General features: G+C 42.7%; 1 protein-coding gene across 3 annotated transcripts in view; it reads left to right on the forward strand.

Moving 5' to 3' along the window:
* KCTD1 (potassium channel tetramerization domain containing 1) overlaps positions 1-16,557 on the forward strand; it is a 106,429-nt gene that overhangs the window by 69,067 nt on the left and 20,805 nt on the right. The gene's annotated exons all lie outside the window — the stretch shown is intronic.

The following is a 16,557-nucleotide window of genomic DNA, read 5'->3' on the forward strand; positions in this document are numbered from 1 at the left end:
GTCCTGGGGCTGTCTTAGAATGATAAGTTTAGTTTCTTTTGTTTCAAAATTAAATTAGGTTTCTTTGTTCGAAGGAGGTGAGAGACTGATTTTTCTTTTCCCTGCTCCACTATGTTTCAGACAAATGGCACTCCTGCAAATCCCTACGTGTATGTACTAGAACCAAGTCAATGGTAACGAGCACTTACTTTCTACCTCCTAGAATTCTGGGTTTATGCCAGGGCACCCATTCTGTGGTTTATTACATTGAAAAACTGTAGCGATACTGCATTTAAGTCCAAAGGTGGGGGTGTTAAGATATTTGTTTTGTTTCTTTTGGATCGGTAACCTCTCTCCCGTAGTATCAAGGTGTAGTCTTGGATGTGTCACTTGAGGTAAAAGTAAGGTTGTATGTAACAAAATATAGGACAGCATTAACTGAATACTTTTTATAGAATCTTAGGGCTTTTCAAATAATTAGACTCTTAACTCTCTCTCATGTACCTTCTAAATGAAACATTTATGACTGTGGTAGCTTACTGGTCTTAAGCAGTTAGAAAATTGCATGCATGAGCAAGTGGTGTATGTAGAGCAGATGAAATAAGAGTGCAGCTTTAAGGAAACAACAGTGCACTGAACGCAGCATGCGTGGATACTACATGGTGGTGAAGGTAGGGATATTGTTATTCTAAGAGTTGGTTTATCAGTCAGCAGATGTTGATTGTGTTCACAGTATTGGTCTATACCTTGCCCTTCACTGCCTGGTCCTGCTCTAGAGGGAAGGCGGTGTTACCTTCGCGGTCTTTCCAGCATTTGTGGGGGGAGGTTTTGAGTTTCTCGATCCCACAACTCTGAGTTGCCTTACTGAAGGGTACAAGGCACTCTTCCTGATATGTGATTTTGTTCTAAGCGTGGGTTTCACCGGTACTACTGCCCCGGCAGCGTTGCCTAGATAGTTTTAGGTGGGACAGGCGTAGTGCTTGTAACACTAAGAGCTGACAGTGCTAGAGGAAGAGAACAGTAAATAAAGGCGTATGAAAGAGAAACAGCTGGGCACATGGCCTTTCTTATGACAACCTCCTCAAGGAAAGCCAGGCAGAGGGAAGTAATAGGAGCCATGCCAAAGCGCAGGCCTGCCAGGAGAGATTGAAGCAATGTCTGGAAAAACTCAAACTGTTCTTCGAAAACCAAATCTATCGTTTTGGGGAACTTTGTTTAGGGACCTGCTTGTGTTCAGCTTATAGGAGCTGGGATTACTTAGGGTTTTTTCAGTAGCTGGAGTAGTGATGGTGTCTGAAACTGTTGTGTGTGCAGAATGTCAAATTCACAGGGACAGCATATTACTTTAAGTGAAGAAACACTAAAATGTCTTTCATAAGTGTGTATGGTGGCAGTGGAATTTAGGCTTAATGTATTCTGTGTTCAATTGAGCCATTGTAGCACTTGAAAGTGGAAGCTATGACTGTAGTATCAAAGCCAGTTTAATAAATTAAACATTTTAAAGCTCTTCAAACATAATTTAAAGAAAACCCAAACTCTGAGTTATAGTCATTCTGTTTCAAGTAATTCTGACATGCGTTTGTGTTTCAGTTCTGACAGTAAGTGTCTTTTGAACCCCTTGATGAGTTGAATATTTCCAGCGTAGCTGTTAGAACCTGGAATTCCCAGCCACTTCCAGAACTTGATTTTTTATTTTTTTTTTTTTAACATTAGCAGCTTCAAAAGAGCAATTACTAAACTCGTTTGGATGTCAAGACAATGGCATGAAGCAATAAGCTGGCTATCACAGTATAGTTGTTTGGGTTTTGTCTGTGAGATTTACCTTAACGTTTGGTTTTTTTTTTCCAATGGAGGGGGGTGTGTGTGTGTGTATATGTATCTATATTTATATATAGGGTCAGTGCTGCGTACAAATTATCCAGTAATATTTGGACCTTAATACAAATTGTGTATTGGAGACTGACCCGGTCAGTCTATATCTACAGTCTAACTTTGTTAGTGTTAGTTAATCCAAGGTTTTGACCAGCATTGCTTGTATGTTCTCTTTTTCTACCAATATCACATGTGTGAATGAGACCAAAACCAAAGCAGGGTCTCATAGATCTCTTTGGGCCAGTTGAAGCCTCCTGAGGCTTACTGTCATATGAAGTATTGTGTATGAAAAATAAGGTCTTGATTATCTTGCCTGAAAGAGCACTGCTCCAGGGATGAGTCAAGGCATAGGTTGCAGGCTCCAGCATCTAACAGGTTGAGACATGAAAGTCATTAGGCTTCTGACTCGTATTACATGTAGTCTAAGGGCCAGAAGCCTAAAATGAACCTTTCATCTGTGGGCCAGGTACCAGAGTCATCTTTCTTTGAGAGATTGAAAGGGTGATATCCAAACCAGTCACTGTGACTTGCTGGTGTGAAGGAGACCTATCCTGATAGAGCAGCCTCTGCTTTGGAGCAAGTGTATTTTTCCTTCTTTTAGATTCAGTAGCATCTCATCTTGTGCCTTTCTAGTTCTCCTTCTTGGACAGTAGAGTAGGAATTGGAAAGAGTACTTTAAAAAGGGTTTCTTAAATGGTATCAGGTAAAGACTTGTAGCTTGCAGGGCTCATTTTCCATATTTTTTTGTTAGATCCCTGAAAATGGTTTGTGACGTGATATGTAAAACGCCTACCAACAGTTACCCATTCATTCCTCCAAAGAAACCCAGGTGAGACTCTAAAAGTATCTTGCTGCTGATGCTGGGTTCCGGCCCCTTGCTATGGAAAGGCCATTGAGGGCTTCTGTCAAATGCTCTTGTGATTGAAGAACCCAAGGAATCAAAGCCTATCAGTGTTTTGGCCAAAGATTGATACAGTGGAGCAATCCAACAGACAGGCAACTTATCTAACAGATGGTTTGAATTGAGTAATCCTAGAATTTTAAATTCTGAAGCTAAAATAGTGCTAAAAAACCCCACAAAATTCATTTAAAAAGCCACCAGCATAGAATTCAAAGGAGCCCAGTTATATTCCAGACCAGGGAGAACCTACTGTTTTCACAAGGAAGATCCCAGATGACTCTTTTATCTCATCAACAGGCTTCAGGTTCTCCCAAGCCAGCGAGACCATGCCTCAGACATGATCTCATGCACCTGAATAATACAGTTTGCCAGACTTAGGCTTCAAGAAGAGGCAATTTGAATCAGTATCTCTACCAAGAAGACCTAATGTAAGGTCAGTCTGCTGAAAGAAATAGTAATCTTCTTTAAATGCCTGAGGAGGGGGCAGGTGTCCTTTTGTGCAGCTCTCTGCACCAAGACTGTAGACCTTGATGTATTCACCCATATACAGATTATCGCTCCTGTTTTTGAGTTGTCGACTGATGGTTATTCATATATCCATGTGAATGGACCAAACTGTTTCTATTCTTTGAGGAGTCTTACGGTTTTGGAATTTCTTCTGTTTCGAACTAGATCATGCCCTCCTCTTCTCAACAACTTTTGGGTTACTTGAAGTTACCAGATCTGCAGGATAATATTTGGCAACACAAAGTTATCTGTTAAAGATTTGGGTGTGCTAATTATTTTTTTTATTTTGGTTTTGCAAGCGAAGATTTAAAAAAAAAAAAATAGGTTTGCTTTCCACAGCCCAGAAAAAAAACTCCAATTTTTTATTCCAGGGAAGTTGGATAGAAGATGAGGGTCTGCTAAAGGAGCCTTTTTCCCCTGAGAGCCGAGGCACGTGCATGCTGTCCCATTGTTCCCTGTGGTCACCAGAGAGTCCGAGGAAAATGGGTTGAGGTTTTAGGATTTATTATTATGAGTAGAGGAAGCGCAGGCCTGTTAGTTCTGATATTTGAACCCAAGCAGCCTACTCTTCTTCTTTCGGTGCATTATCATCTTGCAGTAGGATCAAACCCTTTGCTTGGAGTCAACATTCCTACGTCTCTCAGCCTTAATGCTGTCTGCATGGTATCTACCAAAAGTTATTGTGCGCTGGCTAAGACAACCTCAGCTGACTATCAGAACTAAATGGGAAGACACTTAACTTTGATCATATGAGCATCAGCTGTCTGGTATCTCAGATATCAGCAATATCAGCAGTGTTGTCTATCTCATAGGTTCAAAGCATCTGGTCTTTTAATTAGTTCTGTCCAAGTCATCTGGTACAAATATTTGCATAACACCATGGCACTGGATCGCCACATCCTGTATTCCCAGAACAGAATAGGAAGATTTCATTAAAAAACTTGTATATATTTCTTTGTAGAACCTTTCAGGGTATCTGTTTGTGTTGCTACATCTACCATCTTGAGTTACTCCCTGCATATGAAGATGGATTCTTCTTATATGGTATTTCACAATACTTCCAAATTTCTGCCCAGGGCTGTTTCAGGTTTTCATATGTACCAATCCATTCACGTCCCAGTTTTCTTACCCAATCTTCACTCTCAGCCCTCAGGGAAATTAAATTTCACACACTTGGATCCAGTTAGGACACTGGCATTTTTTTTTGTTGTTGTTGGTAAGGGTTTCTTTTGCATCAGAGCACAGAATTAGTTAGGAGAATGCCCAAACTATCCTCGTCCTTTTTTGACAGTTTGTGAGCAAGACTTACCCTTCATAGGTTATGTAGGTGTACCTCCAAGGACATGCTATGAATTAGGCAGGTTAGCACTGTTTACCTGTTTCGGGGCTTTGGCAGTTTGTTGTCTGTAGACTGTCCCCAGTTCCAAAATAAGACACCAACATGGCCCTTAATTCAGGCTCCTGCAGGTTGCAACACCATGCTGGAGACTTCTGGTTTGGTAGGAGATCTGTTGTGGTGGGGGGATGTTCTGCACTTTGCGTAGATCTCCCTGTGTAACACCTCCACGAGAGCAGACCCGCCACATGTTTCCTACTCACCTTGGATAGTACTTCTGAAACTGCTGTAAGTGATGCTAATGGCTTAAAGAAATCAATCCAAAGTCTTCTAACTAATGAGCGTTTGGGAATTTATTTATTTTTTTAAGAATATACTGTCAGAGTGGGTGTTACTACGTCTTTATTTCCACTCTCCTTATTTGGATTCATCTTCCTGAAAGGCACATCTCTATCTGTGCAGGTATTTGGTGATCTTTCTAGAGTAGCAACATAAAAGCCTGATGAGGCGGTAGCTCTTAAATCACTGTGATGCTCCAGTAGCTAGACTATAGTAGGCTTGCACTTTTTGAGAACAAACGTCGTGTTGCAAGTTGTAAAGAGCAAGCTTCCTTGAGAGTTTTCGATATTGCTATACGCTAGCTCAGGCCGCTGTGTTAGCGTGAATGGTCCAGGTTGCACATTTTTAATATTTTGTAACATTCCTGGCAGGGGGGAATAGGCAGGAAGAAGTTGGCAGAGGCTCAGTTTAATCTTCGTTACCTATCCTGGCTTGCTCATCTAGTTATTCACCTTCTATATTTCATCATTTGATTGCTGCGTGGTCATGTGGCAGGGGAAAGAGAGGGCTTGGGATAGGGAAATACATTGACACTCTCACTGACCCGCTCTGTAACCCGAGATAACTGATTTAACTTTGAGTTTTCATTGCTTCCTACCAAGGTGAACAAAAAAGCAATTTGTAAAGTGCTTTGGGATGATGATTGAAAGTGTAAAAGATTACTATCTCTAAGCGTAAATATTTATAGATGCCAGTAACTGAGATAAGAACAGTTGATGATGTTGGTATCATCAGTAACATGTATTAGTAAAAAATGAAATGCTGAATCACGAGGACCAGACTCAATACAGTTAGGCAGTACAGTTGTTCTGGTTGGTGTAACCACATACAGAAACTTGGGTGAAAAATAGAAACAGAACTGTGAATCATAGTATACTTTATGCCTATTTCAAGAAATTCAGAGAATTTACACAACTGGTGTTGTAAAGAGAAATCTTTTGTAACACACTTCTGTCAATAAAGAGCTCAGAGGGGTATTTTCTGGTCCCGGCTGAACCAAGATTAATTGTATCTCTAGGTATGTCTATTGAATTTAGGGTATATATTGACCTAATTTTGCCTCAATTAATGATCACCACAGGTCAGCCATCACTGTCGCCTCAGTAGAAGTGAATGTTTTCTGAATCTTAGTCCTGTAAGATGTCTGACGTGCGAGGTCAGCAAGTTGTTGCTGTTGCTTGTGGCTGGTGACTAGGTGAAAGAAATAGCACGATCAGATTAGCAGGTTCTCACATTGTGTGGTCAGTAGCTGGTGGTGAGTCATCACTGAAAGGGGCCATGGAGTTGATGTCTTCCTGTTCTAAGTGTCAGTAGAAGTGGTTTTGTATATTATTTATTTGGAGGATAAAAAGCAGTGTTCTCGGCTTGTTCAATGCTTTTGCTCTCAAGTGTGTGAAATGACAGTGAAATCAAGATAGTGGGGTTGTTAGGGTACTCTTTGCACATACACAGACCCAGAGAAAGTAGATGTGCAGACTTGCTGTCGCGAGGATTCACGTCGTGCTTAACTATGGCTGCATGGCTACGACAGTGGGGACGGAGATACTCAGGGGAATAAATTTCTGCATTCAGGAGTGTTACAAAGATAAAGGTTTCAGCTCCGTATTTCTGAGGCTAGTAGTCCTCTGAAGTAACAGACGTTTTTCTTGAGAGGAAAGAAGAAAATCCATATCCGCATTGTCAGTATGGCTCATAGATCCCTTTTCCAGTAGGCTTATTTGAGGTTATATGGGTTGGATCAGCCTGTTAAGTCCAGGGAGAGGGGCGGCTGTCAATTACCAGTTGAAGTGTCTGTGCTCTGAGAAATCCTTTAATTGCAAAGGCTGCTTGATCTTGGCTCCGTGGATGAAAACTTGTTAGTGAGAAACAGTTTGTTGTTGTAGTGTTTGCACTTTTCTACCCAGTAGTGTGGCTTCGTAAACCAGGCTGAAGGCACCCAAGCAGTATTTCTCATGCTAACTGACCATGAAAGTACTCGGAGGGAGAAAAAAAAAGGAGTGCTGAGTCTATGGGTCTTGCTGGTCTGACAAGGAAAAGCCCCTGAGAAACTGAGGTGGCACTGAAGTATTCTGCTTACCGGTCACTTCTGGTAGGGTCCAGGTTTGAGCCGTGGTCCTCAGGTTCAGTGGTTTGTTTTGCCTTTTGCTGTGCTCAGTCCTTGCACTCAGGAACCTCTGTGTGTTAGCATTGGGTTCTCATCCTGCTCCCACGTAAACAGTTTGTACTTCATTGGTCTTTCATAAATTGCAATGTAGTTTCTAAGCAAATTGGCATCTAGTATGTATGTAATTGCAGAAGTAAATATTTGGCTTCCAGTTTTACTATCAATACCTGGCCACCTCTTGAGTGTGTTTGGAGCTTTAGGATAAAGATTCCAATTTCTGGCTTACTTCTTTCTGGTAATGATCAACCTTCTGGCTGGGTTTCACGTATACAAGTCTGTTTGCCATTTGGGAATGTGTTTGTAAAAGTTGCACAGGAAATGGTGAAAACTGTTTAGGACCCAATGGTTATCTGCAGTCGTTTTAATGCAAATAACACATAAATGCTGTGCTGGCCAGGGGAACGTCACCAGTTCCTGTTATGTGGACGTGTCCTCTAACTTAACTGGTTTGCTGTTTATTCAAATGTGGTCATGTCATAACCAGACAACTGTAATCTGGCAAGTGTTATTTCTCCTTTGTCATTTGTTTTCAGTCTTTCTTTCCCCTTAGTCTGCTGCTCTCGGGATGTTGCTACTTTTTGACTCCTGCCCTTCAGTACCTTTTTTTTTCTGTCCCCATTCTGCTCTGAGCATCGATCCTACTTCAGTCATCTGAATTCCCTCATTGCTTTGTTTTCACATCTTTTTTTATCTGCACTTTTCTATCTATCTCTGTTGGAAGGAGTCAGAGCTCACAAAGGTCACAAGTGATCTTTACCTGACCAGATTAAGGCACTTTGCTTGCTTCTTGTCCCTTTCTCCCCGCACATCCTTAGTTTTCTGGCTCCTGTTAGTGGTGAGCTTCCTTTGAGTAGTTAAGCAGCCGGCATATTTTGTAGATATCTCAGATGATGCTTTCATTGTTAGTGACATCAATTGAAAGGATGCTCTGAGACTTGTTGATATTGATCTCTTACATTGAGTCTTTGAACTGGTAATCGAATAAAGTATTTCCAGCTGTGATGTAACATTAGCTCGCAGCTGGAGGACTCTTCCAGCACAGTTCTGTCTCCACCTCATTTGGACAATTTTCTAAGCGCTTTCTGCCTGCTTTAGAGAACTGAGGACTCCTGTGACAGTTTGAAGGTTTTTAAGCTGAGCTTGCAGCTACTTCTTGTGGCATACTTTGTAGGGGTGTGCCTTTAGGAAAGCAGTGGTCTCACTGTCACCTTCCCACCCAGTCCTCCTGCAGTGCAGGGCCCTGCGCGTAGACACTTGGGCCAGCTCAGATGCTCAAAGCAATATAGCGCCGTGCTCCACCTGGACTCGTTTATCCTGCTTCCAGCTAACTCAGCTGTGCTGCGTCTGGTACCCAAGCTAATTACTGAAGACCTATCTTTTATATTTCTACACACCGCTGCATTTTGCAGAACAGGCACTCGGTGAAGGAGAGCATTAACTTTCTGCTTGTGAAGGATTAAAAAGGTGAAAGGGGAAAGTATAGAAAGGGAAAGTAATAGAAAGATTATAGGTTGTGTTTTTTTTTTTCCTTTTCATAAGATGAGGTGGTTGAGCATAGCAGTATTAAATGCAATGGGGTATAGCTCAGTAGTTCATCAAGTTATAAAGATAAAGATTAATTCTATCTCTTAAACCCCAGTGGGGTTTTCATGTTAAAATGTGACATGCCTGTCAGTCAAATGGTAGACATAATTGTTCTTTCAGAGACCTTTCAAAATCCCATTCCTCTTAATTAAAAATTGTGTTTGTGTTCTCGTGCAGGCCGTCTTTGAATGGTAAAAACTCCTTCCATAGGAGGCGCGTTGCAGGTAGAGATCTGTCACGGGCTGCGTGACACATGCGTGGAACGGGCGTCACTGAAGTCCCCAGTGCAGCAGCATGTGGCTTGCCTTCGGCTCCTGCTGACAGGGGAGGAGGGAGATGGAGGGATAAGCAGCATCTCCCAGGCCCACACCCAAGCCCTTTGCATTCCTTGCCTAAGAAATTGCTTGTAGTTACTTATTGTGGCATAGAAAGTTATAATGCACGGCATTTGCCATAAGTGTGTCACTTCAGAGCAAATGATGGATTACGTCCTTCCACACCCCAAAAGTCGTCTTTGTGCTGTAATTAAAAAATAAATGTTGCAATGTTGAATTGGAAATATTTTCTCCCATACAATGAATTTGTTTTGTTAGGTTGCCTGGATGTAATTGCAGCAATGTCAGTGTATTAAACCCTTGTCACGGGGTAATGGTTTCCTGCCACTACACCAGTGCCAAGGACTGCTTTGCGTAGCAGCTCTCTTGCTGTTTATCTCCAATCGGCAGTAGTGATTACTTTGCTTCTGCGAAACCTTTTTTTTTTTCTCTTCCTCCCCCTTTATTTTGTTCCCTGCATGCGTACTATAAATTACAGTTCTGCGCGAATGCTAACCACAAATCCTAAACAGTAGGAAGCGCTGCCCTGCCAGACAGCGGCTCCGCTGGGAGCTGATTTTAGGTTTGCCCCAACTTGTCGGCGATCCGAGGGGAAGGCGTTCCAAAGCGGGAAGGTCTGCCGGGCCCCTTCTAACCATCTGAAAATTGATCCCTCTTTAAACAGTTTAGAGGGCCCTCGGGGTCTTACAGCTTACATAAAAAATGAAAGCCCTTCCTGTCTTAGAGCGGCGCAAGCAGTCAATACGGAAGAGAAAAATGATCTTTTAAGTGTGTCCCATTGAATCCATTATCTCGAGGGCCCCCGCGTGCGATGCTTCATCAAAACATCATCGGCTCGGTGATACATGGTGGGGGAGAGGGTGAGGTGGCATTCGGGGGATTTCAGAGAAGACGCTGCAGTACTCTCAGTGCCACAGGACAGGCTAAATATGATACAAGCCAGAAAATGAGAGCTGCAGAAAAACTAATGTGTTTGCCCTGATAACAAATTGATTTCATATTTTACATCTTTGAAAAAAAGCAATTCGTTCAGGAAAAGTTTTGAATGTTTCTTTTGTGGGTATGAAAGTCCTATTGGGCTTCTCGTACAATAATTGCTTTGCTTTCGATCCAAACACAAGCTGTCTTTCAGATTTTCTGCACTAGAATGATAGAGAAAATAAGGAAAGAAAGAACAATCAGTGTTTGTACCGTCGGTGCGTTCTAGTCTTGTTTTGGGAGGTTTTGAAAGGGTGGGACTGTGCTATCATAAACTGAATTGAGTGTTGAATTTCTGGTTGTGAGCAAGTGTATCAGAACTGTTAGTTCCTAAACACCGAAATTTTTTAAATCTTTTGCACGCCTGTATGTTAGTATATGTTTGTGTGTTTTTCTTAGACTAGTGTAAAAGGAAGATCTTTAATTTCTGTTGTTCTGTTTGCAGTATTTACTTACTGGCATGGTGATGTTTTTTACCAGATTATGTGGCTGGGAGCTGATCTTTTGCTGTCAGCATTTCCTTACTGCAAATAATAAGGGTGTTGCTCTTTGGTAGATCATGTGCAATAAAACAGAGAAGAAATCAGATTTGTTTTAAAAAATCAGTAGTATCAACTATGAAGAAGTGCTATCAAAAAAAAAAAAGTATTTTTGGAGGGCAAAGGGAAGAATGAAGAAGTATTTTAGAACACAACTGAGTTGTCAAACTCGCATCCTTTGGGGTGTCCTCCATTTCCTTTGGTGAAAGGTTTGCTTAAATAAACTGAGTAGTAGGCAGTGGGTGTGTGCATTTGCACAACAACATACACCCAGGTGCTTTGTTGGCCAGGGTGATCCTAAAGGCAGAGCGCTGTCAACATTCCTAATTGGTGATTACCCAATAACGCACACCCTCCAGTGTCTTGGGACTACAAAACACTTTTTACCTAGCCTTCCTACATGAATAATGAAGCACTTCAAATATTCATCCAATTATAGTCAGCCTCTCTCTTGACTAAGGGTTGCCAAATGCAATTGGACATACTTCTGACATAGAATTTCAGGCTATATCTATGTTGGAAGGCTTTAGTCATAATTCTTGACTTCTGGGGAGAGATTAGATAACACCATGATGGTAATTTCTCCAGCCTCAAAAGCTATTGTTTATTCACTTTTGCTATTAAATTCTAGTTTACTAGCAGTATAATTTCAGAGTTTTAGAAAGATGGGTGTGGGTGTTTTTTGTTTGTGTTTTTTTCATTTTATACTTGGAGCTTGTCACATGAAACTGCTCATGTTCTGTTTGAAACAAGACGATTTGCCGGTTCTCCAAGTGCTGTGGATACAGCTGCGTATGACTGAAGTCACCATCAAGCGTATGAAAAGCAGGCAGTTAGCATGTAGACTTTTCAAACATGTGGACTGTGTTTATTTTCCTCTTCTAGTTTTGAAAATCATTTTGCTGCCCATCATGATTGGCTCCTGATATGCCAGTGTCTGACTCTTAAATGGATTTTTCTCATGTCTTGCTAACGTTCTCAAAAACAATCTCATCATCCTTTGCAGAATATGAAGGTTTAATTTCACTTTACTAGCTTCTCCTACGAATAAGCTCCCCTGAACGTTAATCTTCCCTCTGGCCTTCCAAAATCTGATGAAGATGTTGTGCCATAGCCCTGGCTCATGGCAGTTTCCAGCCCCGCTGCAGTAATGCCGTAGGGAATCATGTTGGCTCCAGCATGCTGCTGCAGAGGAAAAAAAAAAAAACCATGACAGCATCCACCTTTTTGGTGCAAAGGAGAGACAGGAGTAGGGACGTGGTAGTCAATCTTATTCCAGGAAGATGTAAGCTGGGGGAATGGTGGGGGAATAGTTGTATTTCCTCCATGGAAGACCTAACTCGCAGGAAAGGGAGAGGAGAAAAACTGCTGCTTTTCTGTAGCTAAAGCCTATTTGGAGGCTCCACTTTTTATCAGGCGTTCTCATTTTCCCAGCTTCTAATATTGTTGTCTCACAAAGCCGGGCCTTGGGCCATGCCTTTCATACCAGCCTTTTCTTGCTTAGTAGCTAACCCCGATAAACTCATCAGCAGAGCTACAATTGCGCTTTCCCCGCTTCTGCTTTGGATTAATGGTGCAGCGCTCTCAAACCAAATGGATGCTGCTCTCTGGACCACAGAGGTCTGGTTCCAAGTGAGCATTTAATTCCTCGCTTGGGAAGTAGAAATAAAAGCCCTAATCAGGTATGTTTCATGCTTCTCTCTTCGGTAGGCTCAACAAAAGGAAGGGTGAAAAGGATGCTATTGGAAGTCACTGCTTGTCTGGGTTCATAACAAGGCAGAAAGCATTGGTTTGAAAATAGAAACAGCTGGTGTGGCTGTGACTGTCAATTGCATTTAGCTTCCACGTGGGTCACTTTATTCCCTATTAAAATGCTAAGTAGTTAAATCAGAAGTGTGAGTCCTCCTTCCTTCTCTTCATTAATGAAGTCCTGAAAACATGACAAACATGAAGGGCCCTAGGAGTGACGAAGAACACATAACAGGCTTCTGTACCAAGCAAAAGGCATAAAGCTGGTAGTGCAGCTCTCATTTGTAGAGGAAAAAATAATAATGTTGTTCTCCAAACCTGTCCCCGAGCCTGCAGAAGCTCTGCTGGGCAGTTCCCAAGTGGGATAGCTTGGCCGTGGCTCCTCCAGGAGCATTTTTTCCAAGGGTCTGTTCTGTTGATAGGAAGGACTCTGTCCCTTGGTCTTGCATATCTGATTATTTTGCTTTGTAGCGTGCTTTTGCTGGGAAAGGTGAGCATTGATGACAGCTTTATCAGCTGGAAATTGCAGAGGCTGCAGACAAAACAAAGTAAAGGGGGTGAGGTCCTGAAAAAAAACAGGGTCAGTGAAATTTAGTCCCGATGAAGGTCAAGTTTGTTGTAGCATGTTGCTGACTAAATATACGTATGAAATGAGGGCACATCCATCATGGCAGAGAGGGTTTATTTTCTTCATCACTGTCCTAATATTATTCTGCCGTAGTAACAAAACACTGGGGGTGGCATGGCAAGGGCAGCGAGGGAGCAGGGTAGGAGGATGGGTAGTGCAGGAGAGAGATGGTCTCCCTGGTAAGAAGTGACTCCGCACGGTTCAGCCAGCAAGAATGTGTTCCTGTCAGCTTTCCCTGCTTTGGAGACTGCGGTGAAACCCCTTCTTTGTCTTGTCTAAGTGTCCAGTGATAATCATACAATCACAGAATGGTTTAGGTTGGAAGGGACCTTAAAGATAATCTAGTTCCAACCCCCCTGCCATCTGCAGGGACACCTCCCACTAGACCACGTTGTTCAAATAATAAATAATAAACCGGTGATGGGCTCCCAAAGTTAGATATGGAATGTAATTTTTCCCGTGTTCTCAGACTCTAAGGAGAAAGCATGTCTTGTCTGACTTTGATCCTGCAAAGAAGCCTGAGCTGCTATCTGCAGTCATACAGTGGCTGTTTCTATACCCCTCAGTATTGTTTTGCAGAGGATTTTCCACGATGATCAACCAGCCCTTGGAGCGTAGTGGAGAAACACCCCTTCCTTTTGACAGTCTGTTACGAGGCTCAAGTCTTAGTCAACACTTCTTGCTGATCCCCACAAAGCCGTCGCTAACTGCCTTTGCATTAATGGCGTACATGTGGCAGACTCCTTCCTTCCAGCAGTGCAAATCCCTGGGGCGCGTCCCTGCCAGAGGTCTTTTAACATCAAAGGGGGTAGGTATCAGCTGGTGGCAATTAAGAGGCAGCGAAGATCACCCTTGTGTGCTTGCGCTGCTGCTGCCCACTGCGGTGGAGCTCTGCGTGGGCGGCTGGAAGCAGGGATGGAGTTGGGGCTTTTGGGCACAGATCTGACAGGGAAAGCTGCAAGCAAATCTCGGTCCTCTTGCTGCCTTTATACAGACTGTATCACTGCAGTATCAAGTGGTAATGTCGCAGAGCCCGTCTGACCTCAGGTGCCTTCTCCTTCCTGTTAAAACCCATCACAAAGCTGGTGCTCAGCAGCAGGTTCTGCCTCACAACTGGGCACCTGGGTCCATTTTGTGGTGGAGGCCCCATCGTTGGAGACGTTCAAGGCCAGGCTTGATGAGGCTCTGAGCAATCTAGAAACGTCTAGATTTGGCACTTCAGGGCATGCTCTAGTGGCAGAGATTGTAGGTTGGGGTTTTTTTGTTTGTTTGGGGGGGTTTTTTTTGTGTGTGTGTGTATGGTTGGACTCGATGATCTCAAAGTTCCTTTCCAACCATGAAGATTCTATGATTCTATCAATCTCATCTAGTTGAAGATGTCCCTGCTTACTGCAGGGGGGTTGGACTAGACGACCTTTAAAGATCCCTTCCAATCCAACACGTTCTATGATTCTACGATTTTGTCTCCCGTGGTTTGGTGGTTTTGGGGGGTATTTTTTGGTAGGCATCTTGCAATCTTCCCTTCTGAGGGAAGAAAAGCTGTGTAAACATGAGTGGCTGAGGACTGCGCCAGAGGTTTCCCCCACAGAGCACTACTTGGTTAACACAAATAAATGCAGACTTTTGTGCATGTGGTGGTTAGCAAGAGAATGCAGTTTGATGGTCTGGCTTCATAGGCAGAGTTGGTTGTTTTAAGACATTCTTTCTCCAGAACCCTTCTTTTCATTGTACTAACTGGCATCTGCCTGCCTCTAAACGCTAAAAAATTAGGTTTTTAGGAAGGTGATGGAAAATAATCAGAATCGTCCCGTAGCCCCGGACTGTTTATTGTAGCACCAGCAGCTTCTGGAGAAGTAAGGGTGGAGAGCTTTGATGAAACAGTGCAGCTTTTGATTACCCCAAACTATTTTCAGGCTTCTGCACCTTTCGAGAATGTGTTTCTGTAGATCTCCTGTAAAGATAGTAGAAAACAATTATATCTGTGCCTTGTGGTAATGCAAGAGAAAAAAAAAAAACATCAGGAATCTACCAAAACACCTGGATTTCTGCTAAATTAAGATTTTATTACATTCAGATATACAGCAAAAAATACTGGTATTAAGTAGCTACACAAGTGGAGGGAGTAATGCAAGGTTGTTGTAACATGTTTTATTTTCAGCAAGCACAGAGAGGAAGAGAAGTTTTTGAAATGGTTTTCTGTCCCTGAAAATGCCTGTATTGGAACTTGCATTATTCTAAAAAGAACAGTAGTTTTGGAATTCAGGATTTTTCTCACTGAATTGTTAGCTTTTTTTTCTTCTTCTTCTTGTCGGTAAGGGAGTCATGGCCTTTTGCTATACGTATCCGTGTTGGTTGTTGATCAGTTCCTTTGCAGTACCAGTCATTAGTTAGTGTAAACTGAAGCTTAATCTATTGATACGAGAGTCCTGCAGTAGTACCAGTATCTGGGAACAAGGGCAGATGCAGTATAGAAAGACCCATAGGCAATGGTTTGTTTTGGTGTTTTTTTTTTTTTCCTTTTTTAATCCAAGTAGAGTTAAATTTAGTTCTGTCCTTTTAGAGAAAGGCTTCAAAGTTAAGTGAATATAATAATGAAAACATACAAACTCAAGCAGAAGGCTGCTCCGTGATTAACATCTTTCTGCTGGTTTAAAAGCAGCGCTTGGCTTGGTAGGCAACTTCTTGTTTATGAGCAGCCTGGGATTGCCACAGGGAAATTTTGGCTGGTTGGGTTTGTACTGGTTTCTACTGGGAAGATCACAACAGATGTAAGATCTATATCCTCACGCCTGTAAATCCTCCAGACTGATGGAGTTATGCTTATTTGACTGTTTCGCCACAGATCGTTTCCCGCTCGTTTGCCTGCACTCAGAATTTATCAGCTGCTATGTTAGAGTTGTCGCAAGTTTTCAGCTGGGTGATCAATCACCAGTGCGGTGGTGCACCAGGAATGAGGTCCGGTCCCACGTAGGTGGGCTGGGCTGGGCTGTCCTCCATAGGTGTTTCCATCTGTCTGTTGGCTGTAGCTCCATCCTGGAGTCGGCTCGCTTCAACACCCCACTAAAATACTTGAGGCTGACTGTGCCTGCATTTAGGAAAAGGGGATCCTAAGACACTTGGGGTATCATACGACTTCGGATGGCACTCTTATCTGTATTTCCTCCGGTAAAGCTGCAGCTCAGGAACAAGCTAGAGGACAGGCAGCTCCTCTGTGTGAGGGTAACCAGCATTGCGGGATAAAATAGCACTTAAATTAAAAACGTTAGAAATTCCTACGCGTTTTATGAGCACTGCAAACTATTGCTCACAACTTCATGTTATATCAATTTGTTATTTTTTTTATTTAATAGAGGCTAGTTTTCTATTGATATTAATGCCTAGGAAGAACGGTGTTAAACTGTATTTAAATACGGATTTCAGTACAGTTAGTTTCTGCTCATTTCGTGAGAGGATTATGTTTGCCTTAACGTGGGCAACTAGTTGCCCGTGCACGGCTCCTGCCTGGACTCCTGTGGCTGCTGCAGGAGGGCACGAGTCTGCAGGAGTGTCCCTGTGCCATCCCCTGGCCCTTCGGGAGCCCCGGAGGTGCCTGAGACCATCTCGAGTGGCACCAGGCATCTGTGTTTAGGCAGCTGAATCACATCCT

The sequence above is a fragment of the Rissa tridactyla genome, chromosome 2 (genome assembly GCF_028500815.1).
Source record: "Rissa tridactyla isolate bRisTri1 chromosome 2, bRisTri1.patW.cur.20221130, whole genome shotgun sequence".
NCBI lineage: Eukaryota > Metazoa > Chordata > Aves > Charadriiformes > Laridae > Rissa > Rissa tridactyla.